At 43.0% G+C, this 14,652-nt stretch overlaps 1 long non-coding RNA gene across 1 annotated transcript in view; it reads right to left on the bottom strand.

The window, feature by feature from the left end:
- LOC115944001 (uncharacterized) overlaps positions 1–14,179 on the bottom strand; it is an 18,020-nt gene extending 3,841 nt beyond the window's left edge. Inside the window, exons 1-3 of the long non-coding RNA XR_014148212.1 lie at positions 14,094–14,179; positions 1,533–1,638; positions 629–705 (exon numbers count right to left, since the gene is read on the bottom strand). This is a non-coding gene — a long non-coding RNA (uncharacterized LOC115944001). The remainder of the gene's footprint in view (positions 1–628; positions 706–1,532; positions 1,639–14,093) is intronic.
- Positions 14,180–14,652: the final 473 nt, after the last annotated feature.

Genomic DNA, 14,652 nt, shown 5'->3' with positions numbered 1-14,652 from the left:
TTTTTTTTTTAAAGATTTTATTTATTTATTTGAGAGAGAGAGCATGAGAGACAGAGAGCATGAGACGGAGGAAGGTCAGAGGGAGAAGCAGACTCCCTGCCGAACAGGGAGCCCGATGCGGGACTCGATCCCGGGACTCCAGGATCATGACCTGAGCCGAAGGCAGTCGCTTAACCAACTGAGCCACCCAGGCGTCCCTGTCACCATTTAATTTTGATACCATTTCAAACTTACAGAAAAGTTGCATATATGAGGAAGTTCCAAAAACCTTTTATCCGGATTCACCAATTATTTGCATGTGTGCTTTCTCTCCCTCCTAAAGTCATTCTGGGGCACCTGGGTGGCTCAGTCAGTTAAGCATCTCATCTGCCTTTGGCTCAGGTCCTGATCCCGGCGTCCTGGGATCGAGCCCAGCATTGGCCTCTCTGCTCAGGGGGGAGCCTGCTTCTCCCTCTCCCTCTCTGCCACTCCCCCTGCTTGTGCTCTCTCTCTCTGTCAAATAAATAAATAAATAAATAAATAAATAAATAAATAAAATCTTAAAAATAAAAGAATACAGTCATTCTCTCACATAACCACAGAATAGATTTCCTACTGTTTTTCAAATAAAAAGGCCGAGAGATGGTACCTTCCGGAGATCCTGGACCACATTCTCACCAGGCTCAGGTGCAAGTCTCTTCTCTGCGGTCTTTGGGCCTCTCACATCTGAAAACCCCAGCAAACTACCAGGTCAGTCATGCTGCCAGTGGGCAAGGCCCCCTTCCCAGGTAAAAGGTGTGGTGTTTTGTGCCCCTCACTCCAGGATGTGTGGGGGAGGGCCTGAGATGGCACCACCCAGAGGAACCTCCTGTTTGGGGACTGAAATCCTGAAGGTGTAGGGCCACAGGGGTTTTTGTGACACCGGAAGTGTGTCCCCTGGAGCTGAGCTTCCCTGGGAAACAAATGGACTCTCAAGAGAAAGACACTTAGCTGCCTGCTGGCTCCCCACTCAGAGTCTGCTGAAAATACTTCTTCAAACCCCTGAGTTCTGAGGACCAGTCTACAAGTGCTGGAGCCAGAAGTGGTTAAACAAGTCTGTCCTTGGAATTCCTAGGCTTAGAGCCATGGTAATACAAGGATTGCTTAAGGGACTGCATTGTTTGGAGGAATGAGGTCTATGCTGAGGGCCCTGGGCAGTAACTAAAGCAGCTGGCCCGCAGCAGCCAACTGGGAGGATGTAAGAGGTTTCTCATTAGCTTATGAACAGGGTCTGCACACATATCGTCAGTTCATGAACTCCTCCACCATCACCAGGCTACCAGTCCTCTTCACTCCCTCCTCGATCCTTCTGAGTTACCAGACCCAGGGGGTTCCACTCTCCATACCTGTGGCCTCCACCTCATGTCCAAGCAGGACAAGCACAGGCAGAACAGATCGCACACCCTGCAGCCCATGCGAAGGAACCCAGCACCATTCCAGACCACACAACTGGTCTGCTTCTGGCCTTGAGACCCAGGTCGGTACCCAAGCCCTGGGGTTACTAGTGGCCTTACCCTTGCTGTTCTTTCCTTCACCCTCAGGCGCCCCTTCCTCCCTGGCTCTGTTACTTGTGACCTCTGTGATTTGGAGGAATCAGCCTCTCTGGGTGGGTTTCCTCATCTGTAAACAAGATAATGACATTTATCTTAGAAGGTGGTGGTAAGGGAGAAAAGAGACCCTGGGTGTAGAAATACACAGCTAATCTGAGCGAGTGTTTGTAATAGCTGAAGTTCACCCATGGGAACAGCTAGAGCTTGACCTCTCTTAATTTGTACCCTAGAAGTACCCTGTCCTGAGGGTCATAAGCTGCTCAGTTGGTATCAATGGCCGAGGCTGATTCCTACTGCCGGGGCGCCTGGGTGGCTCAGTCGGTTAAGCATCCCTCTTTGGCTCAGGTCATGATCCCAGGGTCTTGGGAGAAGGTTATTGCCCATTCTCACCTATCAGTTTGATAATATGACCTATAGACCACAAGGAGCAGAGTCCTCGCACACACTAGTGGTAGGAGAATAAATGGACACAAACTTGTTATCGGGGAACAACAACTAGAAATATTCAGCACATTCTCTTTAATTAAGCAATTCTCCTCATCAGAGCCCATCAGAAATATTCACAAATGTGCACAAGGTCAAATGACAAAGGCACTCATTGTAGCCTTATTTGTAATAGAAAAGTATATGGAGGTAATCTGAATGTCTAAAATTAGGGAACTAGAAACTGTGGAGTTACGTTGCTGCTGTGCTATGGGGTACCATGCAGCTGTTAAAAATAATGACAGATCCCAAAGCGATCTACAGATTCAATGCAGTCCCTATCAAAATTCCAATGGCATTTTTCATGGGAATAAAAAAAATCCTAAAATTTGTATGGAACCACAAAAGACCCCAAATAGCCAAAGAAATCTTGAGAAAGAAGAACAAAGCTGGAAGCATCACTCTCCCTGATTTTAAACTATGTTACAAGGTGATAGAAATCAAAACAGTCTGGTATTGGCATAAAAACAGACACATAGCTCAGTGTAACAGAATAGAGAGTCCACAAATAAACCCATGCACGTACAGTCAATTAGCTTATGACAAAAGGAGCCAAGAATATGTAATGGGGAAAGGATAGTCTCTTCAATAAATGGTGTGGGGAAAACTGGACAGCCACATGCAAAAGAATGAAATTGGATCATTATCTTGCACCATATACAAAATCAACTCAAAATGGATTAAAGACTTGAACATAAGATCTGAAGCCAGAAAACTCCTGGAAGAAAACATAGGTGGTAAGCTCCTTGGCATCAGTCTTGGCAATGATTTTTTTAATATACACCAAAAGCAAAAGCAATAACGCAAAAATAGACGAGTGGGACTACATCAAACTAAAGGCTTCTGCACAGCAAAGGAAACCATCCACAAAATGAAAAGGCAACCTACGGAATGGGAGAAAATATTTGCAAATCATGTATCTGGTAAGGGGTTAATATCCAAAATACATAAAGAAATACAACTTACTAGCAAATAATAAACAATCTGATCATAAAATCAGCAGAGGAACTGAATAGACATTTTTCCAAAGAAGACATACAAATGCCTAGCAGGTACATGAAAAGTGAGCACCCAACAGGTGCTCGCTATCACTCATCATCAAGGAAATGCAAATCAAAACCACAATATGATATCTTACATCTGTTAGAATGGCTGTCATTCAAAAGACAAGAGATAACAAGTGTGGGAGAGGATGTGGAGCAAAGGGAACCCTCGCGCACTGTTGGTGGGAATGTAAATTGGCACAGCCACTATGGAAAACAGTATGGAGGTTCCTCAAAAAATTAAAAATAGAACTACCATATGAACCAACAATTCCATTTCTGGGTATATATCCAAAGGAAACAGAATCACTATCTCAAAAAGATATCTACACCATCTATAACCCCTTTTTCTTTTTTTTTTTAAGATTATTTATGAGAGAGAGAGAGAGTGGGGGAGGGGCAGAGGGAGAGGGAGAGAATCCTCAAGCAGACTCCCCGCTGAGGGCAGACCCTGATGTGGAGTTTGATCCCAGGACCTGAGCCAAAATCAAGAGTCGGACGCTTAACTGACTGAGCCACCCAGGCACCCCTACACCCCCATTTTCATTGCAATTTATTTACAATAGCCAAGACAAAGAAACAACCTAAATGTCCATCAACAGATGAATGGATAAAAAACTGTGGTATTTATCAATACAGTGGAATATTATTCAACCACAAAAAAGAAGGAAATCTTGCCATTTGCAACAACATGGATGGACCTGGAGGATATTATGCTAAGCGAAATAAGCCAGAAAGAAAGACAAAAACCGGATCATCTCACTTATATATGGAATTTAAAATAACAAACTCACAGAAATAGAGAACAGATTGGTGGTTGCCAGAGCCAGTGGGTAGGGAGTGGGGGAAATGGGGAAAGGGGGTCAAAGGGTACAAACGTCTGGTTATAAATAAATAAGTTCTGGGGATGTAAGGTACGGCATGGTGACTATAGTTAACAATACTGTGCTGTATATTTGAAAGTTGTTAAGAGGGTAAATCTTAAAAGTTCTCATCACAGGGGCGCCTGGGTGGCTCAGTCGTTAAGCGTCTGCCTTCGGCTCAGGTCATGATCCCAGGATCCTGGGATCAAGCCCCGCATCGGGCTCTCTGCTCAGCGGGGAGCCTGCTTCTCCCTCTCCTACTCTGCCTGCTTGTGTTCCCTCTCTCACTGTCTCTCTCTGTCAAATAAATAAATAAAATCTTTAAAAAAAAAAAAAGTTCTCATCACAAAAAAAAGTAACAATGTGAAGTGATGGGTGTTAAACAAACAACATGGTAATCATTTCAGAATATATATCTATATCAAACCATTATGTTGTGTACTTTAAACTTAATACCATGCTATATATCAATCATATATCAGTGAAACTGGAAAAAATAGAATTCCAAACTTGCTCCTACTTAAAACCCCACAATGACTTCCATGGCTCTTTGCATGACCTCCAATGTCCTAGGTGCTCAGGCCCTATCTTCTCCAGCCCTATCTTGCCCCCCGCATGCTATCTCCCAAACCCAACAAATTCCTTTTTGTATCAGCTATCACAAACACGTAGATCAAAAATAGTCGTACTAATCTAATAGTTTTTACAGATCCACCATAGAAAGTAAAACTGAAAAATATGTTTTAACCCATTGGGGAGAAAGAGTCTATGACTTAAATTCATGACCCTGCTTTTGCCTAATTCCCAAGCCTTAGGAAATCTGTTCATTGCATCCCACCCAATAATGGTGATGGAAATAGCTAGAGGTACTTCGATCAATTCCATATTTATCAGAGCAGAAAATGCATTAAAGTGCTAAGTGTGCTAAAGTTTTACAATGATGGAAAAAATAACGACACATCATTATGTATTGACATGGAAAGATTTTATGCTTTAAAGCAAAAACTGCAAGTTGCAGAATTATTTTTCAGTGAGCTCAAAGTGCCTAGAATACAGTAGGTAATCAATAAATACTTGTTGAATTGAAAGAGTATGATCCCAGTCTGTTTAAAAGAAAAAAAATATTACCACCCCAACACACACCCAGAAACAAGTCCCTATGTTTTCCTATGTCTAAAAAAAGTTGTGGAAGGACAGTGGCCACTGTCAATGGTGTTTATCCCTGGGTCTGAGCAGCTTTAACTTTCCTTGGCTCTGGTCTGTAGAGCTCACATGATGGGAGGTGAGGTTGCAGTGGGCAGCCCGCCCACATACCACACAGCTCCCAGGAGTTACTGGGGGGTCTTTAGTTCTGCTCTCTCGGTGGGAAAGAACAGGAAAGCCCAGCCACTCCCAATCACTGCTCAAGGTAACTTACAGGGTCAGGCAAAAAAAGCTAAGGACAAGATGTGCAGTTATGTAGGACACTGTTTTATTTATACCTAAGGAGAGACACCAGAGCATGAACCTCCAGGGGCCCAGGTCTTGGGTGGGCCAGACATTGTGGGTGGGTGGCTTCTAAGGTTTGGAGAACCCATGCCCTGAGCAGGGGGTCACACTCCAGTAGCTGAATCCGGAGTCTCAGGTCTCTATGCTCAAAGCTTAGGGGAGAGACAAAGAGTCAGGCAGGGTAAGCCTGGACGACCATGTGAAACTCCAGCAGCACCAGGGTGAGGTCAGAGGAACATCTGGGTCTGGGTAAGAGGTCACTGGAGAGCGGGAGGGTCAGTTTACAGGGGCCTGAACAGGCTGGGCGGGCCTCCCTGGGATTCTGGAAATGGGTACAAAACAGTATGGTGGCTTTGGAATATTCAGGAGGAATTTGTCTAAATTTAGGAGACATAATGTAGTTGAGGAGACTTTTAGAAGAAGGGCCACAGTTCATCTCCTATTTGCCAGGATAAGGTTTGTCTTCATCTGCTCAGGCTGCTATCACAAATTACAACAGACTGGGTGGCTTGAACAATAGCTATCTCTCCCAGTTTTGGAGGCTGGGCAGTCTGAGATCAGGTTGCTAGTATGGCTGAGGTCTTGGTGAGGGTCCTATTCCTGGTTTGTAGGCAGTCACCTTCTTGTCATGTCCTCACCTGGTGGTGGTGGTTGCGGGGAGGGGCAGTGAGCACACTCTGGTCTCTTGGTCTTCTCACAAAGACACGAATTCCATCATGAGGGCCCCACCTTCACGACTTCACCTCAGCCCAAATGCCTAGCAAAGGCTCCACCTCCAAATACCATCCCATTGTGGTACCCACTTGAGGGGGTACACAAGCAGCCAGGCCATAACAAGGGCTGTGTGAGTGCAGTGGAGCTATCTTGACTGCTTACAAACTCCCAGGCCAGTCAAAGCAAAGAGCACCCTGGGGCGACAGGTAAGGGCCAAGAGGTAAAGGTCAATTCCAATTCCGCCCAGGCACTCAGAGGCAAGGCAGATTCTAAGGGTTTCCCCACCATGCTCCACGGGATCAGGGCCCTTCAGAAGGTGAAGCCTAGAGGTAAGTGTAAGCAAGCCAAGACCCTGGCAGGGGACAACCAGAGGGACTTCTCAGGCCTTGAGGTCAGGATCGTAAGGGGGCTGGAAATCTGGAAGCCTGGGACGTCTCTGACTTATGAGCCAAGACTTAACTTGTAAAGCCCATCAAACCTGTACTTTCATATACATTATCACATTGGATCCTCATAACAATACAGAGAGAGGCATTTACTAATTTATTGATTATACTTTATGGTCTTTCTAAGTTTTTAATGAAAACCCATTTCTAATATTCATTATGATAATCAGTGAAGTGCCTGAGACAGATAAGATATAGAGATACCTGAAGCTCTTGTAATAGCCAACTCTCGAGTGTGGACTTATTTTTTAATCAACTTTATTGAGGTATTATTTACGTATAATAAGATGTTAAGTATGTTAATTTTAAGGTACATCAAGTACATTAAAAGCAGCTTGATGAGTTTTTCCAAAGGTATACACACATATAACAACCACTCCAATGAAGATGGAGCATCTCCATTACTTCAGAAAGTTCCCTCAAGCCTCTTTGCAGTTGGTCCTCCCTCCCCCTTTGTCCCCAGGAAACCACTGACCTGCTGTAATGATAGCTTAGTTTTGATTGTTCCAGAATTTCAATTAAATGAAATCATCCAGTACGTACTCTTTTGTGTCTGGCTTCTTTCATTTGGCATAGTATTTTTAAGATTCATGCATGTTGTGTGTATCAGTAATTTGTACCTTTAAATTATTGAATTGTCTTTATTTTGTATTCAATATGCCACAATTTATTTACCCATTCTCACGTTAATGGCTATTGGGTTGTTTCTGATTTTTCCTTATTGCAAACAAAACTGCTATAAACATTCATGTACAAATCTTTCTGTGGATATATAGTTTTTCATTTCTCTTGGGTAAATAGCATAGAGTGGAATTACTGTTGTGTTATGTATGTTAACTTTATAAAGAACTATGGATCTGGGGAGCCTGGCTGGCTCAGTCAGAGGAGCATGAGACTCTTGATCTCAGGGTTATGAGTTCGAGCCCCATGTTGGGTGTAGAGATTACTTAAAATCTTTTTATTTTTTGTTTTTTTAAACTTTATTTATTTACTTGAGAGAGAGAGCAATAGAGAGAGCAAGCGAGTGAGAGAGAGCACGAGCAGGGGAGAGGGGCAGAGGGAGAGGGGCAGAAGGAGAAGCAGACTCCTCGCTGAGCAGGGAGCCTGACATGGGGCTCGATTCTACTAGCCCAGGGCCTTGACCTGAGCAGAAGGCAGACATTTAACTGACTGAGCCACCCAGGCGCCCCTACTTAAAATCTTTTTAGAAAGGAACAGATAACTGAACGTCATCAAAATTAAAAACTTCTGTGCTTTGGGGTGCCTGGGTGGCTCAAATGGTTAAGTGGCTGCCTTGGGCTCAGGTCATGATCTCAGGGTCCTGGGATCAAGCCCCGCATCAGGCTCCCTGCTGAGCAGGGAGCCTGCTTCTCCCTCTCCTACTGCTCCCCCTGCTTGTGCTCTCTCGCTCTGTCAAATAAATAAATAAAATCTTTGGAAAAAAAAAACCTTTTGTGCTTCAAACAGCACCATCAGGAAAGTAAAAAGACAACCTACAGAATGAGATAAAATATTTGCAAATCAGAAGTCTGATAAGGGGACTGTATCTAAAATATATAAAGAACTCTTACAATCCAGTATTAAAATGACAAATAATCCAACTAAAGAATGAGCAAAGGATCTGAATAGACATTTCACCAAAGAGGATATGCAAATGGCCCCTAGCCATCACAGAAATGCAAATCAAACCACTTCACCCCTAGTAGGATGACTATGCCCCAAAAGACAGTTAACAACAAGTGCTTGGCTATTCATAATAGCCAAACAGTGGAAAACAACCCAAATATTCATCAATTGATGGACAAGTAAAATTTCATACCATGAAATATTATTTGGCAATAAAAAGGACTTAACTACTGGCATGTGACAACATAGATGAATCCTTTTTTTAGGATTTTAAGGATCATGACCTGAGCCAAAGGCAGATGCTTAGCTGACTGAGCACCCAGGTGCCCCAACATGGATGAATCTTGAAAACATAATGCCAAGTCAGTCACTAAAGAACATATGTTGTATGATTCCATTAATATGAAATGTCTGGAGCAGGCAAATGAAATGTATAGAGACAGCAGATTAGTGCTTGCTGAGGTCCTTGGGGTGGGAATGGGGGTGGAAATGGGGACTGAGTGCTAATGGATACAGCAGTATAATGACTGCTAAAATTGATTGTGGTAATGGTTGCAGAACTCTGTGAATATACTAAAAACATTCATTTTTACAGTTTAAACCACTAGATGAATTATAAAAAAAATTGTGCAAATGTCCACTTTTATAAATTATTAGACATTTTCTTAATTGGGAAACAATTTTATAAAGTTACATTATTGTTTTATAGATAAAGCACTTTTTTTAGAAGCCCACAGAGCATAACACAAAAGGATACTATTATTCAATACACTTCATATTGGTTAAGTTATTTGCTGAAATTATATCTGCATAGTGCATTGATCCTGCTTCAAAGGAAGGTATAGTAAGGATTTCCAATATGATGATGACAATGTGTGGACTGAAAAGCAGAAGAAAATACGCATCGAATTGGATATGAAGTAAATATTGTGTTTTCTTCAACATTCTATCCATATTGTTGTTTTGAAATAAAAGAACATGTTCTAAATATTAACACACACACACACAAACAAGAAAAATAACATCAGTAAAACATGCAGAATACATTAACACATTCTCTCACACACACACACACTCTCTCTCTCTCTCTCACACACACACACACACACACACACACACTCTCTCTCTCTCTCTCTCTCTCTCTCTCTCTCAATCTGGCGGCTCTGCCACATCTAGATACAACTAGACAACTGTTTGCGGGGAAGGCTTCTCCGCCTAGTATCCCCAAGGAAAGGAAAGTTTCCAGACTTGCCATCTTCAGGGCTGGCACTATTTGCACCCCTAACCTAGGTGCAGAAAGGGGAGGAGCCCCCGTACACACCAGGATGTCTTTCTTTTTTTCAGGCAGTGCTCCTGTGTTTTCAGGGTAAGAGGGGAGCCGGGGTGGGGGGTGGCAGAAGACACTGGGGGCGGGGGGGGGGGGGCGGGTGCGGCCGAGGGTGCTCTGTTGAAGGAGGCGCCCTCCGCGAGCAGCACTGCCACCTTGTGGCCGGGGATGGTCCCACCTCTGGGTGAGGCCCCAGGGACCCCCAGTGGAGCTCTTTCAAACTAGGCCGAAGAACACGTTGCAGGGGCGCCTGGGTGGCTCAGTGGGTTAAGCGTCTGCCTTCTGCTCAGGTCATGATCCCAGAGTCCTGGGATCGAGCCCCACATCGGGCTCCCCGCTCCGCGGGAAGCCTGCTTCTCCCTTTCCCACTCCCCCTGCTTGTGTTCCCTCTCTCGCTGTGTCTCTCTCTGTCATCTTTCAAACATCATTTTTATTGTTCTTTCTTAATATAAAAGTAATTCACGTGCACTCTATAAATTTTAGAAAGTTGAAATGAGATAAAATAAATAAGAGAAAATAAAAACGGATAACCAAGGTTGAGCATTTGGATGTATATTTTCCCAGTCTTTTTTTTTTTTTTTTAAACAAAAGTAGGATTAGACAGTACACACTATTTTTTTCATAAGCTAAATATATTGTACCAATCTTTTCATTTGTTAAACATCGTTCTGCATTTTTTTTTTAAAGATTTATTTATTTATTTATTTGCGAGAGAGAACGAGAAACAAGAGAGCACGAGAGGGAGGAGGGTCAGAGGGAGAAGCAGACCCCCCGCCGAGCAGGGAGCCCGATATGGGACTCGATCCCGGGACTCCAGGATCATGACCTGAGCCGAAGGCAGTCGCCCAACCGACTGAGCCACCCAGGTGCCCTGCATGTTTTAATTAATGAAAAATAATGGGCTCCTATATACGAGTCGTCCAGCCTCAACAACGCCTGTGCTACCAACCTCAACAATATGGCTGACCTCACGTTTTCAATGCCTGTGCCATATTCCTTTCTTTAGGTGGTTGGGCCAGAGTTTATTCAACCAGCAGTAAAGAGTTGAGCATTTAAATTATACACAATTTCTTCACTGAGGTACTGTTACACTGGAATGAACAACTCAGTTGCTGAATCTTTACAGAAGTGCATGGTTATTTTCTTGGGTAAATACCCAAGTCAAAGGTGATATGAACTTTGTAAGATGTCTCATATATTACCAAGATACTTTCCAGAAAGGCTGAATTAGGAGCCTTTTTAAATATAAAAAAATTGAGGCGCTTCTCCACATATAACAGTAAGGAGAAACTAGTAGAGAAAACTTACAATAATAAAAAATACTGTAAATTCAGCAACACTCTATTTTTTTTAAAGACTTATTTTATTTATTTTAGAGAGAAAGAGAGAGAGTGAGAGCATGTGTGAGCAGGGGGAGGGGCAGAAGGAGAGGGAAACAAGCAGACTCCCCACTGAGTGTGGAACCCCATGCGGGGCTCAATCCCAGGAGTCTGAGATCATGACCTGAGCCGAAATCAAGAGTCAGACGTTCAACCCACTGAGCCACCCAGGTGCCCTGTAAATTCAGGAACAGTTTAAAGGGAGTTTTATTTTTATTAATCATAATTACACCTATATATTATTCCTTCAAATCTTTGATTTTCAAAAATCCAAAACCACAGAAAAGTTGAAAGAATAGTATTATGAGCATCCTTACTCTCTATCAAGCTTCAACAATTTTTAATATTTTGCAACTTTGCTCTCTCTCTATATATATAATATGCATGAGTTTTTGCTAAGCCTTTAAGGTTTTGTTTATTTATTTATTTTTAAAAGATTTTACTTATTTGTCAGAGAGAGAGAGCACAAGTGGGGGGGGCAGCAGGCAGAGGGAGAAGCAGGCTCCCCGCTGAGCAGGGAGCCCAATATGGGACTCGATCCCAGAACTCTGGGATCATGACCTGAGCCGAAGGCAGATGCTTAACCAACTGAGCCACCCAGGCATCCCTTATTTATTTATTTTAAAGATTTTATTTATTCATTTGACAGGGAGAGAGAGCGCACAAGCTGGGGGGGAGAGAAAGCATGAGCTGCGGAGAGTCAGAGGGAGAAGGAGAGGCAGAGGGAGAGGGAGAAGCAGACTCCCCCCACTGAGCAGGAAGACCTATGCCAAGCTCTATCCCAGGACCAGGAGATCATGACCTGAGCTGAAAGCAGACACTTAACCATGTGAGCCACCCAAGCGCCCCTTTTAAGTTTTATTTATTTAAGTAATCTCTCCACCCAACGTGGAGCTTGAACTCACAACCCTGAGATCAAGAGTTTCATGCTCTTCCAAATGAACCAGCCAGGTGCCCCTTGCTGAACATTTTGAAAGTAAATTGCAAACATCATGCCACTTTACCCTTAAACACATTAGCATGCATCTCCTAAAATAAGGGCATTCCCTTATATAACTATAAAACCATTATCATACTTAAGAAAACCAACAATAATTCCATAGTATCATCTAATATTAGTCTATATGAAAATTTCCCCAATTGTCCCTAATTATAGTTTTTTTAAATCAGATTCAATCAAAGCTCATGAATTGTTGCATTTAATCCAGATTAGTCACTCCTTTCTTTTTCTATGACATCGTCCTTTTGAAGATTGCAGGCCAGCTTCCTTTTTCTTTCTTTTTTTTTTTTTTACGATTTTATTTATTTATTTATTTGACAGAGAGAGAGAGAGTGCGAGCGAGCACAAGCAGGGGGAGCAGCAGAGGGAGAGGGAGAATCAGGCTCCCTGCTGAACAGAGAGCCTGATGCAGAACTTCATCCCAGGACCATGACCTGAGCCTAAGGAAGACGCTTAACTGACTGAGCCACCCAGGTGCCCCAGGCCAGCTTTCTTACAGAATGTTCCACATTCTGGATTTAGTGATTGTTTCCCCATTGTGTTGTTCAGCTTGTTCCTCCGTCCCTGTGTTTTCATCAAATCCGAAGTTAGGTTCAGAGGCTTTCTATAAAAGAGGTGTGCCATATTTGATTGTATTATTTATTGGTCCTGCTTGTAAACCATTCTTCCTCTGAGTTGCATGGCTTATATAGTACTCAAGTATCTGTTAGATAAATAATTTAGTTGCATTCTTGTGCAGCGATTTTTAAGAGCCAGTGTATGGATCACTGCTGATTTGTTTTTTGTTTGTTTGGTTTTTTTAATTTTTTAAAAAATTTACTTATTTGACAGAGAGACAGAGAAAGCATACAAGCAGGGGGAGCGGCAGGGAGAGGGAGAAGCAGGCTCCCCACTGAGCAAGGAGCCCAATGTGGGACTCAATCCCAGGACCCTGGGATCATGACCTGAGCCAAAGGCAGACACTTAACTGACTGAGCCACCCAGGCACCCTAATTACTGATGATTTGAAGATATTTTCAACAGACATGAGCAAATAAGAAAAATAGGGACTAGGGAATGAGTTTTCCAGAAAGCCAATTTTATTTCATTTAAAAGGCTTGTTAATTCACCTGAAAAATTACTTACCAATTCCAAAGGGAAAAATAGTAATTTAACAGTGGGGAAACAGTCACCACCATTCTCACCAAGTGATCAAAATTAACATTTCTCAAAATAGGACAAACCAATGTCATGTGCCTCTTGATGTGATATACTGAGAAAGGACACATCACTTCTGTGGTATATTCTTGGCAAAAAGGCACTGCCTGAATATGATCATGCGGAAACATCAGTCAAACTCCAACTGAGGGATATTCTACATAATAACTGGCCTGTACTTAAAATAAAAAAAGTCCATGTCATAAAACACAAAGAAAGGCTGAGGAATTCTTCCAGTTTGAGGGAGACTAAAGAGACAAGACATCTAAATGCAGTATCTGATCCTGGACAGGATCCTGGACCAGAGAAAACAACAGCTATTAGGAGGAGGAGGAGGAGGGGAAGCAGGAGGAAGAGAAGGAAGAGGAGAAAGAGGGAGAAGGAGGAGGGTGGAGAGGAGGAGGAAGTGGAGAAGAGGGAGGAGAAGGAGGAAGTGAGAGAGGAGAGAGAAGCAGGGGAGGAGGAGATGGGAGGGAGGAGGGAACCCTCCTCCAGCTCCCCTCCAGCAGCAGGGGGAGGGGACATTATTGGGACAGCTGACAAAAATTGAAGAAGGTACATAGATTCGATAATACTATTGTACCAAAGATGTTAAATTTCCTGATTTCGATAATAATACTATAGTATTTCAGGGTTAAGAGGTGCCATATCTACAACTTACTTTCAAATGGTTTAGGTAATAAATTTATTTGTATAGAGACTACTTTTTCTCTTTCTGAGTGTGTGAAAGAGAGAACAATAAGCCAAATATGGCAAAATGTTAGTACTTTGTAAATCTGAGGGAAGGGCATATAGGAGTTCATTGTACTATTCTTGCAATTTGTTTATGTTTGCAAACATTTCAAAACAAAAGCTTTTTAAAAAGCAAAATCTGTTAGTATGCATCAATGCCATTCCCATATTATTGGAATTAAAATTCGTTTGTAAATGAAATGATGGTGATAGTAGATGGTACTTACTGTCAGTGCACTTCTTGGCAAAGTAAAAAGTTAGCAAGCTCCACAGTGGACCCTACGCCAGTGATTTTTCCTGGTGCAAAAAACCTGGAAATATGAGAAGCACTATTTTAGTGTGTATCCCCAAAAGGATGGACTCCTGTCTTCATCCAGAGGCAGGACACCATGTGTCCTCAGTAATGGGCCAAGAACAGCTTTGTGATGGCCTCATGGGGCATGAGGGACCTGCATCCACGTATCTTCTTGGGCACCCATCCACAACATACATCCCGAGTGCCACTGGAAAGGGGAGTCCACCCTCTCTTGGCATGTGACTGGCTGGGGTCTGCTGGGGTCTGCTGGGGTCCACCAGAGCTGATCACAGGGATGGAGTTGACATCACTGTCTCTTTCTGGAGACAGCAACAACAGAGTGAGAAAATCATGGCAAGTGATAAAGGTGGGCTCTTAATTAAGCCCTTGGCTACATGGGGCTTGAGTCTTGATGGCAGGGTTAGGATTTAGCTAAGCCAGGGGAAAGGGTGATGATCTTCCTTTTGGGGGGTCCATTAATACACTCAGTA

The sequence above is a fragment of the Leptonychotes weddellii genome, chromosome 9 (genome assembly GCF_054177405.1).
Source record: "Leptonychotes weddellii isolate Sample4059 chromosome 9, ASM5417740v2, whole genome shotgun sequence".
Taxonomy (NCBI): domain Eukaryota; kingdom Metazoa; phylum Chordata; class Mammalia; order Carnivora; family Phocidae; genus Leptonychotes; species Leptonychotes weddellii.
Note: the sequence above shows the minus strand (reverse complement) of the source record. Positions and strands in the feature narration are given on the sequence as shown.